We start from the raw sequence: 23,677 nt of genomic DNA, 5'->3' as shown, positions 1-23,677 counted from the left end.
TCAGTCAGTTGATTTTGGCTCAGGTCATGATCCCAGAGTCCTGGGACTGAGCCCCACATCAGGCTCTGCACTCAGCATGGAGTCTGTTTATCCCTCTCGCTCTGCTCCTCCTCTCTCTCTCTTTCTATCTCTCTCTCTAAAATAAGCAAATAAAATCTTTTAAAAAAATACTGAAGGATCTAAATCAAGTAAAGATTAAAAAGGCACTGGGAAAACAAACAAACACCAAAATACAAGAAAACCTACTAAATGTGATTTGGGAAAAAGAATTCTGTCATTCCTGGAATTTTTTAGGCACTGCTATATTTATAGGGATACCTGAGTTAAGATGTAACACTGTTACTTCACAGTTGTAAAAGGTACACAAGAGGCAGCAGAAATACATTTGTTTGTTTGTTTGTTTAAGGAAAAAAGTCTAAAATATGAAAGTGAACATCAATTAAGAAATTTCAAAACTGTGTAGATCCAAAGGCAATGCCACTATACAATTCCAATATAACTAAATAGGTATTTGTGTGAATTTGGAACCAAATTCAGTTCAATAATAAATGGCCTAAAAATTTAGTTTCCCAACATCTTCCTTTAAGCAAAGAGTGGATTTGCCTACTCAGACCAGGAAAAAAAAAAAAAAGGAACAAAAGTGACTGGAGCATTTATCAGTTTTTTGTGTGCCAAAGTGATGAAAGAAACAAATAAACAAGACTCTTCCAAGAAGATTCACAAGTTAAAGTCTTGGGCCAATGTATTCTAGGCAATAAAAGATACTTTAGATTCAGGGAAAACACTTCCAAGTTTTAATTATCATTGTGACAAGCCAAAGACAAGTGAGTCCCCAGATTATCAGACATGCTTATATTTAAATGTAAACTCTTAAATCCATTCATGAGCTAACTGTAAACATGTGAAGTAGCTGCTGTTTGGAATTATCTGTGCAACTGAGAGCTCAGGTGATCAAGAGTTGACTAAACACACTCTTTTGTTCCCTCCATTTGTTCAAATGAACTGAATAATCAACAGCAGCTTAGACTACTTGGAAAGAGCTACTAAGTAAGAGTTTACTCTGGCAACCCAAGAAATACAAGGCAGAGATCATCAGCAGGAGTGAGGTGATATAATTATTACTATCATTCATTTCATTATCATTATAAAATAAAAAGCATGGGAGAAATTCTACTAGGTTAGTAACTCTACCAAGATAAAAATATACAGTACAGAATTATTCAGTATTAGGCTACTCATTTTAACCTTCTTTCTATTCAAGTTAGTAAAGTGATACAAGTCTATCATAAAAATGGCCTTACTTAGCCTAAAAGCTAATTGTCCAAAATGGATATATAAAATTATTAGGTATTTAGTTTGTATAAGGTGAGTAGACATGAATGATAACATTGTTTCAGCTAATCTATACATGAAAATAAGTTAGATATAATAAAAATTTAAACAACTAAAAATGTACTAGAAAGTGCTGTCACATACTTTAGGTTTTTTGAACCTTAAAACCACCTAGTAAGACAGCTATCATTATCGTCCATCACCAATTTACAAATGAAGAAAAAGAGAGGACACAAGATTTACTTAAAATCACACAGCCAGATCTCAAACCCTAACTTCAAACCTATTTACTTTCCACTTCAAAACAGCCAGTTCTTCTAGACTGATATTCTGAGAATACATTTTATCTTGAAGTTTCACAGCTATAGTTAGCATTGAAGTAACATTGTGCTTATTTTCCCTAGCCTGAAGTCCCAAGTTTTGATCCCATACACTGGAAAACAGGAAAACTGGAAGAAGGCGGGGGGGGGGGGGGCGGGTAGGTGTATATGTATATGGCTCCAAATGTATTTCCCAATTTGAACATAAGCAAACACTTGTTACAAAGCTTACTGCCTATCTGAGCTTTTTAAGGGGAAAAAGAGAGCATTGTGGAAGAAAGAAAGCATATCTCACATTTTTCCCAATCAAACCAGTTTGTTCCCCCATATTTTCCTTTGCTGGTTTTACCATCATTAATCTACAGCTGAAGATGATTTGTCAAAAATTCATCTTATCTATTAAATAACTTGAAATGCCTTTTTAAAAGTATACTTATTTAAACAACCACAACTCAGAAAACCAATGCTGTAAAGAATCGAAGAAGTCATTCAAATCCCAAGTTGTACAAATCAGGAAGCTGAAAGCCAGAAGGGGAAAGTGATATGCCTGATGTCAAAAAGGTAATTCAAGTTAAGACTAGAATGTAGAAGTCCTGATCCTCAGCTCAGAACTCCTTCCACTGTAACACGCCACCTCTTAAAAAATCAAGTGAAATATTCCACTTTAAATTGTTTTTGGAAGATAGTTGATTTCAGTAATCATTTTCCTCAATCCATTTAAAAAGCAATATTCTTATTTAAATGCATTTTCACTTCCTCAAGTCTATCAGGTAATCTAACAATGAAATGCTAGTCAATGACAGAAGCAATCAATAAGTAAATATCTTAAGAAGCACGACTTGTTCAAAGATACCAAGACTTTCACTCTGGAACCTCAGCATGCAAGTTTTCATATGTGTTGGTTTAAAGATATTAATCAGAGTTCAACTGATACTTTTTCAGAAATAGCAAATCAGGATTTTTCATAGGTAAAAGTTACATATGGACTTGGAAAGATTTCAGTGCCCAACACTGATCAATTTTAACAACTGCAATATTATAGGCCACAAATCTTTGTATTTCATTGGCCCATGTATTTGAAAATCTGAGCACCTGCGGGGTTCTCCAGATCCTAATTTCCTTTAAATAAGAGCAAGAACTATATAAAGAACTCTAGTCTTAAGTTCCTCAGGAGACAAGGCATCATAACAGAAAAAGTGATTTCATTTTTTTCATTTCTAACAAGATTTTCTTTATTTGAAATTACATTCTCAAGGGTAAAATTCTATGTGATGGCTATTGGGGAGGGCACATTCTGCATGGAGCACTGGGTGTTATGCACAAACAATGAATCATGGAACGCTGCATCAAAAACTAATGATGTAATGTATGGTGATTAACATAACAATAAAAATTTTTTAAAAGATTATTATGTTAAAAGATATTCACTGAAACAATACTGGTTATAGTGAAAAACTGAAAACAAATGGAAAGTCTAATTATAGTGAAACAACAAAGTGAACAGGTCTATCTATATTCAGGTGCTGATTACACAGAGGCAAATTGGATTTTTAACTAATATTAGGAAAAGCCATTTAAAAGTGAAAAAATGCCATGTGATAATGTTGTGAAATAAAAGCAGCATAACACTGTGAAAAAATAAGCAGAACAAAAAGATCTGAAGGGGCAATCTAAATTGAATCTGTTTTTAACTGGCAAATTTAGCATGTTTTCCTCTAGTATGATCACATATTACACATATCCTTTGAACAACACGGGTTAGGGGCACCAACCCCCTGTGCAGCTGAAAATCCGCACATACCTTTTTCATTTAGTTTTTATTTAAATTCCAGCTAGTTAACATACAGTGTAATATTTGTTTCAGGTGTACAATATAGTGATTCAACACTTAGGTACAATACCCACGCTCAACACAAGAAGTGCACTCCTTAATCCCCATCACCTATTTCACCCATCCCCCCCAACCAGCTCACTTCTGGTAACTATCAGTTTGTTCTCTATATAGTTAAGAGTCTGTTTCTTGGTTTGTCTCTCTCTCTTTTTCAAAAAAGTGGCATTTTGGGAGTGTAGGATAACAGAAATGCAGACAGTTATAAAGATTAACAGATAAAACTCTCAAGCTGAGGTCAGATAAATCACATAAGCATATATTTAGTAAGAGTTCATTATTTGCTAGTATATAGAGAATGACAGAAATAGAAAATAATAAAATTTAAAAATAGTATGACACTCATCTTGTAATTTGCATGGTGTATAATAAGAGCTAATAGAATATATAAAAATATTTGATTATGAAGTGGTATAATGGAAAGTGACTGGAATATAAATCTGAATATCTGGGTTCTAGCTTTAGTTTTGCCACTTTGTGAGAGTAGTTTTCTGGGCTTCTATTTCCCCACCTGTAAAATGAGGGTGTTGGATTAGATAATCTACAAGGACACTTTTAGTTATAGGTTATAATCTAGAAATATTCCATGAGTATAGACTCTCTCCGCAATTTTAATGTTTTATGAAAATCATTCAATCCTGCCTGTATCTGTAAAGAGCATTAATCTCTTGGTAACATGAGAAAAAATCATTTATGTGACCAAGAACTATAAATGGAAACATATTGTATACATATACATATGAAACAAGATTCAAAATGAAGTACACATTGCTAAGAGAGTCACTCAAAATAGAGTCAAAAGTCAAAAGGAAGTAGGACTTATGCATATCTCCTGTTTCAACTGTCAGAACACCATGAACTTTTGACTTTTGTCAATTGCAATTTGTTGTTTGCAACTCCAGGACCTCCTTGAACACATCCTTCTAACTTAAACTGAAATAGAAATAATGTAACGCCTTTTATCTAAATAGCCAACTGTGTATTAGATAGTCAGTTTAAACTCTGCCAGCATCAATCATAATTCTTTCAAAACAAGTTATATAACCTCATGGTTTTTGCTTTTATAAACCTGCATTCTTCCCTCCTAACTCCAAGAACACTTTCAATTTTGGTGGATTCTGTGTCTCAAGATTATAATCCCTAAGGCCCCAGATAGACTCTATAGTTGCTTTACAGCCTCTTCTTGATCTACAACATATATATATATATATACTCATTAGATTAACATTATATATTGATATACAATGCAGTGTTAACTTTTCAGATGAGATTTTTTTTAGTTAATTTTGAGAGTAACTTCACCAAATTTGAAAACCACCTTCTTGTAAATGTGACATAATAATTAGTGTTAGTTTGGCCAGCAAACTCACTAATTCACAAAATATATTTTTGTCTCTTTATGTTTACAAAAGAAAAAACTGGAATAAAAACAGAATACATTAAGTTGAATTTACATCATTCTGTAAATGAGGAAATATAACTTAATTTTCGACTTACCACAGTTTCACATGTAAGTTCACAGGTTCTGTTTATATATTTTAGGCATAATCCGATTTAGGAAGCAGTATGGTGACATGTTTAAGAGCATGGGCTCTGGAGCCAGATTGCCTAGTTTTAAATCTCAACTCCACTACTTTCTAGTGCTGTAACTTTGATCTTATTGATCTATTTTATAAAATTGGAATAATAACAGGGTATTGTATAGATCAAGTGAGTTAACACAAGTTAATAGACGTGAGGCACTTAGAACAGTGCTTTCACATAGTAAACATTCAATAAATATTTGCCAATATAGTCATATAATATCAATATTAAAAATCCATTTTAGAATATCCTGGGGCACCTGGGTGGCACAGTCGATTGGGTTTCCAACTCTTGGTTTTGGTTCAGGTCGTGATCTCAGGGTCGTGGGATGGCTCCATGCTCAGCATGGAGTCTGCTTCAGATTCTTTCTCCCTCTCTCTCTCCCTCTCCCTTTGCCCCTCCTGCTCGTGCTCTTCCTCTCTAAAATAAATAAATCTTTTAAAAAGTTTAGAATCTATCCTAACAGTGAATAAAAGTTACATGATACAGAATTATGATATATTTTATTCCAAATGTTTAATAAAGTTCTAAAATCAAACATTTTCATTGACTACAAAATACCACTTTATTCCAACAGCCACAAGGATGAAGATGGAAGTTGGAAATCCAGGCATGGTCCTATCACTCACCTAGTGAAACTCTTCAATGGTTCTCCACTAATAAAGTCCAGACTTATTTAAATGGCTTACATACCCCTTCATGATCTTGTACTTACTTGCCCATATAACCTCATTTCTCATTTTTCCTGTCCAACTTTAACACCTGCCCACCCTAACCACAAATGCACATACACATGCACACATTATTTTCACTAAAAACATGAAATTCTGCAGAAAAGTAATTTCACTCTCACATTTCCAGGTCTTACTCATGCTATTCATATTGCGTGAAACATTCTTCCCCCCATTTTTTCTACTATAGTGTTACTTTAAAAGTGAGAGCTGGGAACAAGCCAATGCTTATCAATAGAGGAATGGATAAATTATTCTTTGTTGATCTGGCTATATTTTGCGGACAGCTCTTAAAGTAATGTTTACTGAGCATCTTCTATGCACTGTTCTAAATTCTGGAGATTAGTGAGCAAAACAGACAAAAATTATATCCCCCAAAATGAGATAAATCTATATTAAAGGAAAAAAAAGCAAGCTGCATAACATATTTTTATTTTAAAAATTCCATTATTAAAATAAGCTAGCAGGATAGAGCAAAGAGAATTTAATGTTATAATTTTATATACTTCTATATTCTATTGTACAATAATGTACAGTGATAAGTGATACTATACAATTCTTGGAATTATTAAGAGATATTTTGTATCTCAACATTTACAGTAACCATACACCCATGGAGGGGGGAGGTATGTGAAAGGCCCCATTCTCCAGGCATCTTGGCTGCAGTACAACAAGATTGTCTAAAGCCACAGGGAAAATGGAAAATTTACCATCGCCATTGCCAAAAAGAACAATTTATGGCTTTGTTCTTTTCTTAAGCTCCCAATTTGGCTACATACTATATCTCATGGGGCTTTTATTCCTGAATCTTGACTAAACGCCATAGGCTAAATCTATTGGCCTCAAAAATATTGGGCAGTTGCATGGCCTGTCTACCTCTTCATTACTACAGTAATTGGTTATGTACTATCATTTGAAATAAACAGGATGAATACATCTCCACTCATCTCCATTCATACAATCACAGATAACTATGCTAATAATCAACAGCAGAAGAAATACCAATAAGAGGCCATCCCAACATTAAGAGATATTCTCATTAGTGAAGTAAACCAAATGTTCTTTCTTGCAGTCAAAGAACTTTACACCAAAAATTGAATTCTATGTAGACTAACACCAACTATTTATTATGTTTTTGACATAACAATTTTGACCATAGTTATTTTGACTATCTTTCTTATTAATACCTAACATTGAAAGGTAAAAAAATTAAGTTGAACTTCTCTTATGTTGAGTTCCCTTAATATCATTAAGTGTTCTAAAATATTAGTTATTAATGGACAGACTAAATAAAATCACGCATTAAAAAAAGAATAAAATATCTCTCACTCAAGGGCACATAATTGTTTATAAGTTATTTCTTCCCAACATAAAGAAAAAAATTTCTACTAAAGGTCACTTAAGGAAAGTTAAGGGAATAGAATTTGAGGTGAGAAGATATTTAAAGCAATTAGTTTCCTTCTAAATTAATGTTTTAAATAATTGTGTGTATCTGAATAATAATTAAAGATTTAAAAAATAAACATTTAACTTTCTTGGAAGAGAATGTTTATTCCCCTCACTACCATTATATTTAGATCTATCACTTGACTCATACTTTTCAAAATGCATTTTGGCCACCATCGGGGTCCACTTTTATATGAATGCTATATTTATAAAAATATATTTAGAATATTACTGATCTTTTTGTCTTTTCACTGCACTGACATTTACTCTAAAGGTGTAAAACTAATGATAAGTAAAATTACTGGTGCCTTATCATAAATCAAGCCAGTGACACTGAATTGTACTAGTTAGCAGTCACTGAAGTCTTTGTAACCACACACATGTACTTTTTATCTTTTTTTTCTTCCAAGATTGTATTTAAATTTAAGTTAGTTAACATATAATGTAGTTTTGGTTTCAGGAGTAGAATTAGGAATTCATCACTTAATTATAACACCCAGTGCTCATCACAACAAGTGCACATGTATTTTTTTTAAATGTCGGTTTCACCTAAAAATTCTTGATAAAACAGTAAAAAAAAATATTGATCTTATTAAATCTCAACTTAGAGTACATTTTATAATATGTGTAACCAAATTCTAAGTATATATAAAGTATTTCTGCTACATACCAAAGTAACAATAGTTTTCTTGACGAAAAGGATTTGTGTGATTCTTCAAGATCCAAACTAACGGCTTTTTCCATAGAACACCATTTTTACTTGACAGAATGAATGATAGGCACAGAATGGTATTCAAAATAGGGTTTTTTTTTTTTAATTCAAGTATAGTTAACATAAGTGTTATATTAGTTTTAGGTGTACAATATAATAATTCAACAATTCTACACATTAAGCCGTGCTCATCATACTAAGTGTATTCTTAATCCCCTTCACATATTTCACCAATCCCCTCTCCCTCTGGCAACCACCAGTTTGTTCTCTATAGTTAAGAGTCTGGATTTTGGTCTCCTTTTTTCTTTGTTCGTATTTTTTTGTTGTTTCTTAAATTCCACCTATAACTGAAATCATATGGTTATTTGCCTTTCTCTGACTGACTTTATTTTACTTAGCATTATACCTTCTAGATCCATCCATGTTGTTGGAAATGACAAGATGCACGATTTCATTCTTTTTTGTGGTGGCTGGGTAATATTCCATTGTATATACTACATCTTCTTAATCCATTCATGTATGATTAGACACTTGGGTTGCTTCCATATCTTGGATTTTTAAAAGACATTTTTTCAAAAATGGTATGAAGTGAGTCTTTTCACTTCAAGGAAAACAACTGATTGTATTTGTTTTCAATAATAAAATTGTTTTCAAATTTACAAATGTGATATTAATGGATGTGATTATTTTATATTGTATCATGAAATATGTCAACATTTGGAAGCTTTGTATAATTCAGTGATCCAACATTTTCCAAATGACCATGTCATAAAGTCATACATTGCTAAAAGTTCCATTCAAAGTACAAGTTAGACCAATGGTAATAAAATATAAAGAGCTCATTATGTTTCAGATTCCAAATCAAAATTAACCTGAATTTTACTCTTTAAATGGGTGAATTTTATGATATATGAATTATATCTCAATAAAGACATTGCTAAGCAAACAGCAAGCAAAGGTGAAAATGCCTAGCAAAATGCATGACACACACCAGAAGTTCAATAAATACTTTCTTTGTCTTGGTAATAACTGATTATGTCTTTCAAAATCCACTCACAAACCTAAGATACATCACAAAGGTTTGAGTAGATTCAGTTAGACTATGGGAAATATTTATATATCAATGGTCAACAAACAGTATAATGTATTCACAAAAGAAATTCCTATTTCCATGGCACCTGAATGGCTCGGTCAGTTAAGCATCCAACTCTTGATTTTGGTTCAGGTCATGATCTCAGGGTCGTGGGATTTAGCCCTGTGTCAGACTTCACACTGGGCATGGAGCCTGCCTGGGATTCTCCCTCTCCCTCTTCCCCTCTCCCCCCATTCATGCTGTCTCTCTAGAAAATTCCTATTTTCTTGTCTAGTTATTATTATTGACATTACAGAAACTATCCCTTTTTAAAAGTTTCTGTGAAATATGAATGAAAAAACAGGAATGACCTTCTAAGATTCCTTGCAGTTATTTAACATGAACTGAAATCTAATATCTGATTTAAATTTTGGAGTCTTGATTGAGGCTTCCTAGTATGAAGTATGTTTCAGGAAAAAAAGCAGAAAATCTTGTATGTGAGGTATTAGAAAATCGCTTAGCAGATATTTACTGACAACTTCCCTCAGTTAAACTGCTATTTATGAAAAAAAAATTAAGTAATCTCTATCTCATAATTCCTCTTTCTACTAAAGAATAAAATTATTATATTGTACAATAACGTTTTTGGTATTGCAAATTTGTTGAATATAAAGGTTACCTTGAAAAAATATCCAATAATGTCAAGAATAATCATACTAGGAAGCAAAACACAGTCTAGAACTATTCTCCTTTACAATGAAAACAAAACTATCTATGCTCTTGTCTACTTGAGTCTTATATTTGTGATGTTCAGATAAAAGAGGAAATTTTTGTATCTGAGTTTCAAATTTTAGATCTGCCTATTGGCATAAGGGAGCAGACAAATCTTGTGGTCTTGAGGCATAAACTAACTAGAACTTCCATTCAGAAGCAGAAGCATACTGGTGAAGCCAGGGTGAAGAGACGGAAGAATAAAAGCAATTTCTCAGTCTTCTCTGACACTCACAGGCTTCTTGTACATCTCTCTAATTCACTACATTCATTCAATAATTCATTGAGTAAATATTTGTTACATACCTTGGATCAAGCAGTGAACCCACACATACCCTGTTTTCATGCAACTTACCTTCGAGTGGGGAAACTCAGATAACAAAAGAAATGAAAAAATAAAAAGTATATTAAGATGCAGCAAATGTTATAGAAAAAAAGAAAAGCTAAGTAGGTAGAAGAGGTTCCAACGTTAAATAGGATGGTCCCAATAGATCTCTCTGAGAATGACAATTAAGCAAGAACTTAGAAATGTTCTGAGAAAGAGCTGGAAAAATGATTCAAGAGAGTATTGAGGAGCAGAGTATTCCAGGAAGAATAAACAACAAATGCAAAGGTCCTGAGGTGTGTGACTATTTGAGGAACACTAGTAGGTAAACATACCATGAGCAAAAAAGAGCAAAGGGAAGAGGTGATATTTTGATATAGTAAATATATATTTGGTCTTCATGCCCATTTCCTGGCACAGAGCTCCAAAAATCTTTGTAATTCCTGAGTGGTAAGAGTGAGAGGAGTGTCTATTACTCATAATAAGCCCCTCTCAACTGTACCTGAGTTTGTTTCTGAGGTGATTCTTAATACGCCCCTAGATAGCTCCAGGAAATGGGCTGTTTGCCAGAAGAACCAACTATGTGATTAGAGAGTTGGAACTTTCAGCCCTACCCCTGACCTCTGGGGAGGGGAGAGAGGCTGGAGACTGAGTTAATCACCAATGACCAATGACTTAATCAATCATACCAATGTAATGGAGTCCCATAAAAATCCTGAATGAAGAGGTCCAGAGAACTTCACCACAGAGAACTTGGTGAATGCATCCTTATCCCAGGAGGATGGAGCATCCCATACCCCATAGGAAAAGAATTACACTCAGGACCTTCCAGACCTTGCCCCATATACCTCTTCATCTTGCTATTCATTTGTATCCTTTATAAAAAAAAATTAATAGTAGAGGGTTTCCCTGAGTTATGTGAGCCATTTAGCAAATAATCAAACTGAGGAGAGGGTTTGGGGAACTCCTGATTTGTAAACAACTTGGAAAGAAGTGTGGATAACCTGAGGAGACCCATGACTTGTAATTGGTGTCTGAAGTGGGGGGCAGTCATGTGGGATTAAGCTTTTGATCTGTTGTGGGGGCAGTCTGTGCTAACTCTGATTTGTTAATATGAGAATGGAATTAAATTGCAGGACACCCAATCGGTGTCCACAGAGCACTGAAGAATTGTTTGGTGTGGAAAACTCACATTCTTTTGTTGTCTAGATATGTTTTGAGTAGAGAAACAGTTTTCCTTTAGGAGAGTAAGAGAAGATGAAGTTAGAGAAGAAGGAGAGGGCCGTATCTATCTTGTAGGGCCTTTGGGGCCATCGTAGGGGCTTTGGCCTTTATTCAAATTAATATGGATCCATTAGAGGGTTTTCAGACAAAGGATAACTGATTTAACTGATATTTTAAAAGGATTCACCTCACTTCTCTGAGGAAAACAGATTGTATGGAGACAAGGGAGAAAGCAGGGAATGTCAGCTAAGAGGTTAGTACAATAATCCAGGCAGGAGAGATTGGTGGCCTGGACCAAATAATGGTAGTGGCACATTTAAACTGGGTAATTTGAGAAGAGTTGAATATTTACAAAAATATGGGGCAAGTTTTAAGGAAAACACCAAGGGATAGTGAGCTAGTTATAGAATGAAGCTGTTACCATACCAAGGCCTAAAGCATAAGGGGAAAGGATGGGTGCTGGAACCTAGAGAATGTAGTTTTATGGAGAGGGTCATGAAAGGGTCACAACCAACCTACAGCAATCTGGCAAGGAAAGAGCTGTGGAGAGGAAAAGGACACTAATCTTACTCTCTCCCAGCTCTCCTGAGTGCCTCTCATTGGTTGAACCCAAATGGAAGTCAAAGAGGGAAGGAACTCACTCAGTAGGGTTCTCAATGCACAGAGTAAGTTTAGAAGGCAAATGGAAACTATGTCTTGTAGTGAGGAATCAAGGTGAACTTAAACGTTTGTGACCTGAGCACCTAGGGCAGAGTTGTTATTTACTGAGATGGGAAAGAATTTAGGTATAGGAGATTTGAGAAAGAAATCGGGAATTCCATTGTAGACATCTTAAATTTAAAGTGTTCAAGAAGAAATGTACAGTAGAAAATTGGATATATAAATTTGGAGCTCAAAAATGAGGTCTGGGGCGCCTGGGTGGCTCAGTTGGTTAAGCGACTGCCTTCGGCTCAGGTCATGATCCTGGAGTCCCGGGATCGAGTCCCGCATCGGGCTCCCTGCTCGGCAGGGAGTCTGCTTCTCCCTCTGACCCTCCCCCCTCTCATGCTCTATCTCATTCTCTCTCTCAAATAAATAAATAAAATCTTTAAAAAAAAATGAGGTCTGGCCTGGAAACATAAATATTAACCCTGGTTGTCATGGATTTGAGATACCAAAGAAAATGTGACACTGATCTATAAATACAAATGATTCTCTTTCTTTGAGAGAGAATTCTTTTATTTATTTTGAAGGGGGAAAAAAACCTTAAATAATATTATAATCAATTCCCTTTTTAGCATCCTCTAAAGCATGAGCTAAAAAAGTTTATAATTATCTGTGTTATAATTATCTGCATATGCCATTATAGACTGTGACCTCCTTAAGGGTAGAAACCATTTCTTAGTCATCTTTGTATTCCCAATACCTAGCATATAAAAGCCTCTCAAAAATTCCTGACAGATGAATGGAATTAGTGAAAATATAAATAAATGAAAATAGGGTTGGGAGTTGTAGGGTGTCCCGAAGGTGCTATCTAAAATGCCATATTAATGAGAAAAGTTTTATTTTTGTAAAAAAAATCTCTTCTGGCCGACTGTCTGAAGACTCAGATATCCTGATCCATCCTGTAACAGGAGGTCAAGGGGAGGCCAAGAGTCACACTTTAAACAAAGGAGGCTTAAGCAACTTTGAAAGCTTCTGTTGGTAAAGCAAAGAGCAAGCACTGTGGATAGTCTGAGTAAACAGGGTGGCTCTATACCAGATAATAACAAATCACATTTATTTGTTTGTTTCCTGTGCCCTTGAGGCAGAACCTGCTTTTATTTTTTTCGTATTAATTGTACTAAATATAGTGTTTATTCTTTTAATACCTGTTTTTACACTGTTATTATATACGGGCTTATTAAGAAAATATTTATGGTCATACCATATACTAGATATGTAATTTTGTGTCTTTTTTCATGTAATATCATGTTTTTAAATTCATACTTGTTGATATATATAATTCTTGTTTATTTGACTGCTTCTTTATTTTGATTGCTCTTATAAACAATGCTAGAGTGAACATTCTTATACACATGCAAGAGTTTCTTTAGAATATATATATGTAGAATATATATGTATGTGTATATATATGTATGTGTATATATATGTATATATATATGTTGGATTGCTAGTTCATAGAATATGTGCATCTTCAACTTTGCTAGATATAGCGAAACTCAGGGTAGATATATAAACTTACACTCCCACAAGTAGTTTATGAGAATCCTAGTTCCTCACATTTAATCTTTTCCGGTCTGATGGATATGAAATGGTATCTTATTATTGCTTTAATCTGCATTTCCCTATTATCCAGGCATCCTCTTCTGTGAATTGCCTATTTAATTTTGAGCCAGTGTGGAATCAACAAGCTTTGTCTACCCCATGTATTATGGTTCCATATCAGTGGCCAGGTCTGTTCAAGAACCTTCATGCCAAAGTCAAAAAGCAGTACCTCTGAACAAAGGGATTTGGATTTTCCTCTAGAAGCCACAAAATTGAGTAGGGGTGACTCTCAGGGGCATGGGTTTAAGATATTAGAGAAAAGTTAGATACCAATATAAATGGAAATGGTTCTCTCTTTCTCTGAGAGTTTAATTTACTTTGACAAGGAAAAAAAATTTTTATCTTACTCTATTTTTCTTAGCATGTCTAATGTCTCCCTCCTGTCTTTCCTTGTGTATTGTTTTCGTCTCTCTCTGACACATACTTAAACACACACAATCTGTATTAAATACAATGAAAAAAGCATACATAAAAATATGTGTATTAAATACAATGAAAAATAGCACTCAAAATGGGAAGCTGCCTTGTTGACAGTTTGATGAAAGAAATATAGAAGGATCAACTTTCTCATCAGCCATCAGTGGAGATGAGATAATTTGAAGTAACTCCCAAAAACCAATATGCTTCACCAAGCACACAGTATACATGCAAGAAAAATAGATTTTAATATAATATCAGCAGTTCTATACATAAGATATGATCCATTCCAACAGGATTTTAATAGATGTTCCTCAGTGGAAAAATCTCTGTATTTATTGCAACAATATGCAAATCAGTAAAAAAAATATGAACACCAATTTCAAAACTAACTTCATATAATACAATTCTTCCATCAAAATCCTGTTTTCAGAAGCCTCACTTAATTTGACATAATACCATTTTTTGGTCTTCTTTAAAGTACAGGTCATAGAAATGTCTTGTTACAGATACTTATAGTTTCTACATTTTGCCAGTGTTAGAACTCTCCAAAAGCCTAGCCTTTATGACTACTATAATATAGAACAATGTTGTCATATAGAGCTTTCTGTGATAATGGAAGTGTTCTGTATCTTTGCTGTCCGATGGTAGCCACTAGTCACATGTGGTAATAAGTATTTGCTATGTGGTTCATGTGACTGAGGAACTAAATTTTAATTTTATTTTAATTGATTTGAATTTGTTAAATAGCCAACATGTGACAAATCACTTCTCTATTGGGCAGCACAGATTTACTGTAATCTAGAAAAATTTTCCTTTCATCTAGCTATAAATATCAGTCTCTATACTAAGCAGATAACTAGAACTGGACAATCTCTGCTCTATGATCAGAGGTCACAAGACTCAGCACCACTGGTGGTGACCTATGTCTTGCTCCCTATCAGTGCTGAATTACTGGGTACCCACTATGGAGGGCTTCTGTGACTTATGTCCTGATTCTCATTTTTAGCAGAGCTTACGTTTAACTCTTGTTATTTAACCTATAGGTGCTTGGATACTTGGATACTAGGTGCTTCGTGCTCCTAATTTGTGTCCCTGGGCATCTCTGCTTGCTCTCCCAGAGTGATTCAGCTACATCAACAACCATTATACCCCAGCTCCTGTGAGGCCAGTGTTGATTGGCTACATGCTATTTCCTGCCAAAAGATTCAGTATTCATATCCTCATTCATGACTTTAGTCAGACCTAAGGTATCTGTCTAACCTATGAGATTTTTTAAGCACATTCCTAGGTCTGATTTCTCTCCGTCTCCTTCTCAAGAAATGAAAATTGTTTGGATTGGAAACTGTTTAAGATAATCTGATGACTTAATCCTCCAAATAACTGTCCTCTGTATACCCCCATATTCAAAACACTTGTTATTCCATTAGTACCAGTTATTTCATTTTCCTGAGGAGCAAAGAACAAAGCTTATTTCTAAAATATCTGCAGAGATATCAAAAAATTGTACTATGAATTGAAAGAACTTTGAGACAAATACTTAATAGATTCCAGTGTGAGATATGGATTATAGGCATAATAGTAAATGGTCATTGTAAGTGGGAGATGACAATCTTCCTTTAACTATTTTCCCTAACTTTAATTATTAACCACAGTATAATTTATTATTAAAATTCTATTCATGGTTCATAAATTTTTGCAGTAGACACACAAAAATACATGTCACTATGGTAGAAATGTAAGAATACTAGTAGTCTAGACAGCATCTAGAGTTTCTAAAGTTTATGTTCTACAATTACTCTCATGACATATCCAGGCACTCTATCAACTGTCTAACAACCAGAGAGGATTCACTGTTGAATTGTAGATCCGACTGCCCTAAAAAGCCAGAATAATATTAAGTAATCCTTGACAGCAAATAAAAATCCAAAGTACACTAAAAGATAAGATTCCCCAAACCTGAAGAATTTAAATTAATAGAAAAGGGAAAATCTTTAGTAGGTGAATTTGAAAAGAAAAACTATGGATATTAAAAAGTAAAAAAAAAAAATCCCACTAATCTAAAAAAAAAGTAATTTCTGTTTTTGTTTTTTATCTGATTTTGTTTTTGTTTTTCTGTTTGTTTAACTCAAAGAGACCTGGGAGACTTGGAAAATGCATGAAGAAATGTGTCCCAATAATGACCAGAAGAGATATTAGCACATCTTGGTAGAAAGAGCATAAACTTGAAGCATTATACAGTCCTCCATTCAAATCCTGGATTTTCCATTATTATCTTGGTGTCTTGAGAAAAAATTTCCTGAGCCTCTGTTCCTTCCTTTGCAAAAGGAGGATAATGTTGCCGACCTCATGCCATTGGCTTGAGGATTAAGTAAGATAAAATAAACAAAAGCACTGTGACACACAGTATTTGCGCAATAAATTGCTTTTGACAGCACCCTCCTCTCCTGCTTCTCTGTAGGTCTTTAAAAACGTATCTTTAAAAAAAAAAATTTAAAAAAAAGAATTTGTCATGTCTGACTGGTGGAAAATATGAAATATTGTAAACTCCACAGAGTCTAACACAATGGTGGGCAAATAATAAGCACTAAAAAAAGATTTGTGGATTGACTGAGATTCTATAAATGCATTCCTTCTTGAAAGCAGAGGGATGGATGAGATGAATTCTAAAGATCCCTTCCTGATTCTGAGATTAATGTTCTAGTAAGAAAGTTTCTGTCAGTGTCAACCACAATAAGAATAAGTTCATCATGAAGGCAAAAATGGAATTTTTTTTTCTGGTCCTACCTCTAGTTTTCTTTATGAAATATAATACAGAAAATCTCCTCAGGGTGCTTCCTGCAATCTTAAGTAAACTCTTCTTTCTAAATTGAAAAAATCCCAACTATTTTTCTCCAGTATTTCAATTTATCTCATTCATCACTTCTTAATCATTTGTTTCTTGGCCATTAATTCTGATTCCATCTCAGACAAGCCTTTGTAAATATTTAAAAGATGTTCCAGGTAGGGAGAGCACCATATCTGGTAGTGGTGATCCCCTCCTCTTCTTCCTGACACCAACACTGTCTATTATGCAGACAGGAAGACCAGGGATAAGCAACAATTACTCCAGTAAAATGCTTTTCAGCATCCATTTGTAGGACAACCTTAAACTGTGATAGTCATGGCTGAGAAATACACAGTCAACTGTGGAGATTACAGAAGAACCATCATGCTTCAAGGCAAATGCCTATTGGCACTAAACTATGGCTGGGAAAATAAAAGAGCTCCTTTCAGTAACCAGTTAATAAGAAATCCAGGACTCTCAATGGATATGAAAGCTTGTGTTTAAGCAAAACCACAGAACGGTTGTGACCATTTCATTTTCTTTAGCTTTCTTAATAAACTTCTATTTATGCTCCCTTGATGTTACCAACTTAAACTTCAGGGTCTCAGTAGGTTTTCCCACATTCCAGCATGGAAAAACTTCTAGCCATATAGATCTATGTAAAGCACTCTTTGTATCCTTCACTGTCTCTTGAAATCTTGCAACCCAAGCACAACAGCTACATATTTAAACAGTAGAGGTAATTTTACTAACTTGAGTAAAAATATATTCTTGGGTCCAGATAAAACTAAAGGTTTTCATTAATAACTATATAACCTGGAAAATGCCACAGATGAATTTCAAAGTAATAAAAACTTACCTGTTTATAATATGGTGTATGTGTATGTATATATATGTATATATATTCTTTGAAATTAAAAAAGTTTAAACCTTCAGTTTAAAAGGATGATATGAGCCAATTTTAGAAATGTCTTACATTTGTAAAGATCTGTAGATGTCTTCTACAATCACTCTTCTATAAATAACCACATTTCTAACAAATCTTAAAATCATACTGCTCTCAATAGAACAGTTTTTTCTTCAATAATCTCTACTTCTGAGTCTATTTGAAAAGTTGGTCAAAGACAGGAGCCATGTGCACATGTATGGTTTTGATTCCATCTATATTCCTGTCCTAATTCTTGTGGCTTGGACCCATTCCAGGTGCTCTGCCTTACCCTGTGGTTTGTATTTGAGATCCCCTTTTCTGACTCATTGCATTTTCCTGATTGACAAACAGATTTAGATACGAAAACAAACAGTTACCTGCCTGTAATTGGTTTCTAACAGCTGCACCTTTGTAGCACTTCTTAACCACGGTGAAGGTGCCTCCTAGAGAAGCTTCCTGTTTAGTTCACAGGGTTGTGCGTGTGTGTGTGCACACGTGCACGTGTGTGGGTGTGTAGGGTTCATGTACTTGGTTTTGTTTCCTTTTGTTCATTTTTGGTTTTTTTAATTTGTTTGATTGTTTAATTTTTACCATTTGGGAGTTTTTATTGTTCCCCAAAATATTCAGTAATTTTGGTGTACATGATTTATACATTAATCTAAAATTTATATTTGTATTCTTTTAACCCTCCCCAAGTTAAATTTAAATAAGAATACAGTGGATTTGGGGGCACTTGGGTGGCTCAGTTGGTTAAGTGTCTGCCTTCGGCTCAGGTCATGATCCCAGGGTCCTGGGATCCAGCTCCATATGGAGCTCCCTGCTCAACCAGTGTCTGCTTCTCCCTTTCCCTCTCTGACTGCCGCTCCCCCTGCTTATGCTCTCTCTCTCTGTCAATTAAATAAATAAATAAAAATCTTAAAAAAAGAATACAGTGGATTTTAACTTTTTAAATTAATGTGACTTTTAATTGAACTTAGAAAAGTCTTAAGAAGAGTCACTTCTTTTTCTTTTATTTGTCTAATATAAAGCATAATAGTATTTCATTGGTAGATTAAAATATTAGACTAGAAGTAATAAACTCTTATTATATTTTTAGTAGTTTGTCTCATAATGTCAACTGAATTATGTGAAATGTATCAAACTAGTTACAGTATAAGCTACTACTTACATACTACAAACAATTGCAACTCCCTCAACATATCAGAATAAGAGACTGGGACTTTGCATTTTAAAATTCCTGTGGAAATTAAATGTATTTTAAGTATCAGCTCTGATTATTTAATCAGACAACTTGCATTTTGCCCTGGCTAATTTTGAAGGCTGATAATATTTTACTCATAAAAATAATTGTGCACCTGTTGTGATGGAAGCCTAGTTAAACAAATGTTAATAGGAATGTAACTCTTAGCTTTAAGAATAAGAACACAGGTCTCTCATTACTATTACATGAAGAAACATATTAAAAAAAAAGAAAAAGAAACATATTGTTAAAGCCATGGGATAGATCTCATTTTAAATCTCATCTCTTCCTTAGCCCTAGAGAGAGTTTAAGAATATTATTAAAACATGTACAACAAATGGTTGCATATTAACTCGAAAGGGAACACCAGATGATGTCTACCGAACAAAACGGATATGGAGTTCCTCCTTCCCATTTAATACCTATGTTCTTCTGCCTTACTCTATTCCCTGGCCAAACCATTTTAATGATATTGAATCATTTCTAAGAAACGCGTGTACTTTTCCTACCAGCTGATGATCAAAGGAGAAAATAAAAAGTGGGCCTATAAGAGCTGCACCCCTCTTGCACTCTTCTTACTTTCAGACTCTTTCAGCATTAGAGATCTTTTTCAGTACCCAAATTCTCTGAGCTTTAAAAAATGCGAGGCAGTCATGGAAAAGACAGACCTTTGCTCTGTAGATTCTACCATTTTGTAAAGACTTTCTAAGAGCTACCAACTTATGTCTATTCGATCCACTTCCAGGTGAAATCAGCTGTTAAGTACTGAAAAGAGGCTTGAGGGAAAAGAATTTGTCTTAAGTTAAACTAGCTAAATTTTGAGCTCAGTTATACATGTCTCTTATTGACTTCTGTAAGACTATAGCCTTGCAATTGGCCCAAATTCTTTAAGGTTATATTTAAAAGGTAATTTTATTCAAAATTACCTAAACTTTTGAACCCTATCTTTTATAATGCTGGTTCATTTTAATTTTATTTTGGTTAGTGCAATACAAGTTTACAAGCAGAGTTCAGAAAATGTGTGCATTTTTTAAATGACCTAAATTCTCTGTAGTTTTCTTTTTCAATAGTTTAATGCAGACATTTGGATTGAAGGGGAATCACAAATAAACGGAATAATTGCATCAAATTTCCTCAGTGCATTAAATATGCACTCAGTGGTAATTACCAACAGTAGCAACACATTTAAAAATGTAGAGAATAATGTACAATTTATGCCTATTTCAAGGGTCTTATTCATGAAAACACCATTTGGATGAAAATACACACATTTTATTAAGTGGTTGTTAGCCTTAGATTTTTTTTTTTTTAATTCAGACAAATGACTTAAATAGTAAGTGTGTGGGAGGTCTAGTAGTATGGGCCAGCTCTTAATGTGACATATATATCCCATGAGAATTTGGTCAAGAGCTGACTCTACAGTAAAGAAATACCAGGGGTATACCCTGGCACCTAGGATGCTAGGCACTGAGCATTCCTGGGCCTATAAACAACAACGAGATTAATTACTATCCCACACATTTTTCTTCCAAGAATCAACTGTATATAAATATTGTCACAAATGTATATTTTTAAGCTTTTTACATTTATTCAAACAAAAAAAGACTAAATAGAAATAGAGCAAATTAATAATAGTGTATAAAAATTTTAAACAGTTTTATATTTTATGTTTACTAAAAATCTATGTATAACTTTTAATTATAAAATAATAAATGCATATGTATTGAAATATCATCTATCACAAATGTTACACTAAATAAAAAAAAAAAAGGAGTTCATAGCCATTATATGTCCAGGTCTAGAAACGATACATATGAAAATCTCATTTTTGCAGCAAGACCTCTAAGCTTTAGCTACTACTATAATAAAATGCCAGAACCAAAATTATATGGAAAATCTCTTAAAGTTTTGTAAGAGAATTTTACTTGTACTTAAGTAAGGTCATTTAATAATACTACACGGACTTGGGAGATATAAAATTGCTGTAATAAGATGGGAAGGAAACTGATTAGGCTGGTGTTCACCAGGCCTAGCTTACCTGAAAAATGTAAGCTAATTATCAATAAAGTGGTTATCATTTTTTGGTTAAGCCAACACTGGGGACATGAACTATACTGTAAGTTTGACATGAATAATAAACTGATTTCTTGGAGTATTAGAACTTCCTCTCAATTTTATATATATCTAATCATTTCCTATGAAATAATTTGTGCTACAAGAGATTAATAAATGGTTCCGGGTCCCTATGGGTGGCACATAACTAAATACTCTTGTTCCTATTCCTACTGGTAAACTATTATTTACTAAAGACTTATTTTTTTAGTCATTTTACAATCACTGACAATAATCCTGACTTGCATGTATTTTTTTTTCCCACTTTGCAGGTTAGAAAGCTGAGAGTAAAATAGGTTAAATAAATTGCTCAATTTATGCCATGATTCAAACCCACATCTGATCAACTCTACACCCTGTGTTTATTATGCCACAATTCCTGTTTGTGGCATCAAAGGGAAGAAAGCAACTAACTTCTTTAAGCCAGTAACTTCATTCAGGGTGTTCATAGAATCTTTGAACTCTTAAATATAACTGATTTGCTTTGTAGTTATTACTGAAAATTTTATTTATTATTTTTATTTTTCATTTATTTATCTATTTTAAGGTTCTAGCTCAGTGGTTCTCAACATGTGGTTTATGAACATGTTGGAGTTCCAGAGAACTCTCCAAGGTGTCCCTGAGGTCAATACTGTTTTCATAATAATACTAAGGCATTAGTTGCATGTTACAGTGCTGAGATGTGTACTGACAATGCAAATGAAATAGTGGGTTAAAACAGTTGGTCCCCCTGCATGAATCAAAGGCACCTAACTCTATTAGTAGTCAATGTATTCTTCACCACCACAAGCTTGTAGTAAAACAGAAAATTTAGTTTCAACTAAGAATTTCTTTGATGAAACAATGACATATCAGATAAAGGGCTAGTATCCAAAATCTATAAAGAACTTATCAAACTCAACACCCAAAGAACAAAGAATCCAATCAAGAAATGGGCAGAAGACATGAACAGACATTTCTGCAAAGAAGACATCCAAATGGCCAACAGACACATGAAAAAGTGCTCAACATCACCTGGCATCAGGGAAATCCAAATCAAAACCTCAATGAGATACCACCTCACGCCAGTCAGGATGGCTAAAGTTAACAAGTCAGGAAACAACAGATGTTGGCAAGGATGCGGAGAAAGGGGAACCCTCCTACACTGTTGGTGGGAATGTAAGCTGGTGCAGCCACTCTGGAAAACAGTATGGAGGTTCCTCAAAAAGTTGAAAATAGAGCCACCCTATGACCCAGCAATTGCACTACTGGGTATTTACCCCAAAGATACAAATGTAGTGATCTGAAGGGGCACATGCACCCCAATGTTTATAGCAGCAATGTCTACAATAGCCAAACTCTGGAAAGAGTCTAGATGTCCTTCAACAGATGAATGGATAAAGAAGATGTGGTGTATATATATACAATGGAATATTATGCAGCCATCAAAAAAGTGAAATCTTGCAATTTGCAATGACGTGGATGGAACTAGAGGGTATTATGCTAAGCGAAATAAGTCAATCAGAGAAAGATAAGTATCATATGATCTCACTGATATGAGGATTTTGAGAAACAAGACAGAGGATCATAGGGGAAGGGAGGGAAAAATGAAACAAGACAAAACCAGAGAGGGAGACAAACCGTAAGAGACTCTTAATCTCAGGAAACAAACTAAGGGTTGCTGGAGTGGAGTGGGGTGGGAGGGATGGGGTGGCTGGGTGATGAACAGTGGGGAGGGTATGTACTATGGTGAGTGCTGTGAATTGTGTAAGACTGATGAATCACAGACCTGTAACCCTGAAACAAATAATACATTATATGTTAATAAAAAAATTAAAAAGAATGTCTTTGATGAAACAATTAAATTAAATAATGACTTTACAGTACACATATTTTTAAGTTCTTTTTTTTTTTTTAGTTTATTTATGTATTTATGTAAGTGATCTCTACACCAACATGGGGCTTGAACTCACAACCCCAAGGTCAAGAGTTGCATGCTTCTCCAAATGAGCCAGCCAGGTGCCCCATGAGTACACATATTTTTAATATTCTGTGTGATGAGGGGCACCTGGCTGGCTCAGTCAGTAGAGAATGTGACTCTTGATCTTGAATTAGAAGACTCTTGATTGTAGAGTTTAAAAAAAGGTTAACTTCTGTGTGATGAAATGGGAAGCATCCCACTACTTATTATACTTAAGCATACTAGTTGTCTCAAGGAAAATCACTTCTGCTATTATTGGAGTTGTGACCTGAAATTTTTCATAGCTTTTTGCATAGAACTCCAATTTTATTTAAAAGAACAAGACAAAATATCATTATTCATAGTTCAATATTTAGCAAGTGAGGATCCCACTTCTAAAAGTAACTGATAGTGTTGGCTAAAATAATATAATTTGAACTTTCTTTTTTTTTAAGATTTTATTTATTTATTTGTCAGAGAGAGAGAGCACAAACAGGGGGAG

The 23,677-nt window shown here is 34.2% G+C and overlaps 1 protein-coding gene and 1 pseudogene across 11 annotated transcripts in view; one reads left to right on the top strand and one right to left on the bottom strand.

Moving 5' to 3' along the window:
* SOX6 (SRY-box transcription factor 6) overlaps window positions 1-23,677 on the bottom strand; it is a 606,783-nt gene that overhangs the window by 219,023 nt on the left and 364,083 nt on the right. The gene's annotated exons all lie outside the window — the stretch shown is intronic.
* LOC123857337 (phosphatidylinositol N-acetylglucosaminyltransferase subunit P-like) lies at window positions 6,553-6,953 on the top strand (annotated as a pseudogene).

The sequence above is a fragment of the Mirounga angustirostris genome, unplaced genomic scaffold (assembly GCF_029215605.1).
Source record: "Mirounga angustirostris isolate CCGP_5_RB_7025 unplaced genomic scaffold, mMirAng1.0.hap1 SCAF_13, whole genome shotgun sequence".
Classification (NCBI taxonomy): domain Eukaryota; kingdom Metazoa; phylum Chordata; class Mammalia; order Carnivora; family Phocidae; genus Mirounga; species Mirounga angustirostris.
This window is presented reverse-complemented; position numbering and strand designations above follow the sequence as displayed.